Source organism: Monopterus albus, unplaced genomic scaffold (genome assembly GCF_001952655.1).
Source record: "Monopterus albus unplaced genomic scaffold, M_albus_1.0 scaffold27.1, whole genome shotgun sequence".
Lineage (NCBI taxonomy): Eukaryota > Metazoa > Chordata > Actinopteri > Synbranchiformes > Synbranchidae > Monopterus > Monopterus albus.
The window spans coordinates 1,053,202-1,054,623 of record NW_018127907.1 but is presented as its reverse complement, the minus strand read 5'-3'; positions in this window follow the sequence as shown (position 1 = coordinate 1,054,623).

Below are 1,422 nucleotides of genomic sequence, written 5' to 3'. Positions count from 1 at the left end.
TCTTGTGTCTAAAAGTGTCCCCCTGATGAGATGTGTGTGTGTCCCCTGTTAAAAAGTCATCCAATAGATTAAGACTAAAGCATAAGAGGTGTTGACAATGCTCCCTATTTTCGGTTCCGCGGTTTAGCCGCGATATAATTAAAACCAAAGAATGTTTCAGATTATTAAGACTTTATGAAACAAAAACAAACACATCTTCAGCAGTGTACTGGCCACATGTGTCCGTCTATGGTGGAACAAACACAAAAGCTCCAGATGGAATGGCATTGGATTTAAGGTTAATACAACTGAATGAGTCCACTGAAACTCCAGTGGTGATATGTACCTTGGCCTGCAGATGTTGCATCCGGTGTAGAACCCCTTGCCACGCCTTTGTACAAACAAAAACTTTTGGTATCAATGAAAACTGTGAGCGCATCGTTTTCGTCGTCTCTTTCTTTGTGGGGGTGGAAGCGCCATAGCGGATGCCGTTCTTAAATCTTCTCACAAATACGATATTCCTAGCATTTTGACATCACATTTAGAGCTCTCCTATGGCAGAAAAATACTTTACCTACAAACTCAAGAGTTTGCAAACTGCACTACAACGTATTAACCCATGTCTCCCTCCTCCATTCTGCGCCGCGGGTCAAAGAAACTGAGAAGCCTGGTGACCTGTAACCCCTAAACCCTGCCCCAACATCGCCCTCTGCTCTGTTTCCACCGTGTCGCCACAAATGATGACAAATATCCCTCACTAGCAAGGCTTAGACAGCAGTGAGGTTTGCTGAGCTGTAACAGTGCTAAGAGGTGAGGACCATCTCCAGAGCACGGTGGCTCCTGCGCTGTGGGAACGGACTGCAGCGCTGCCTTGAACTTTAACCTACTTTCCCATGCTGCATTTCCTCCGCTTCTATAGGCTGGGACCGATGGAGTGTCGATAAAAAAAAAACTACAGCTGCACATTTTTTGGCCTTATATTTTCCACTCAGTAGGCTACGTTAAACCTCACGGAGACTGAAGTGAGAGAAGAAGATGGTTAATCGTGGTTAGCAGCTGTCAACATACTGACCTTGAGTTCACAGTTGTAAGATCATTTTGCAGTGAATTTAGTTTTTACATCAAATAGAACTAGGTGGACCTTTAATAAAGTTTTGAATCATGATTGTTTTTTTTTGTTTTGTTTTAGTAAGTCTGCACAAACTCTGTAGGCCACACAGACAGCAGCCTGTTGAAGAGGATTCCTTCTGTCAGGAGGAGCTGGCCTGAAGCTATGCTCCAGTCAGGAACAGCTGGGAGGAGGGCTCATCTTAAACCATATTCATTTGCATGACTGGATACATAACCTCTGCAAGATGTAAACCCTGACTGACTTTATTCTGAACAATGCTCCTGAGATGCATTTTAATGTATACAAGTTAAGCAAGCACCCTTCCACTTGTT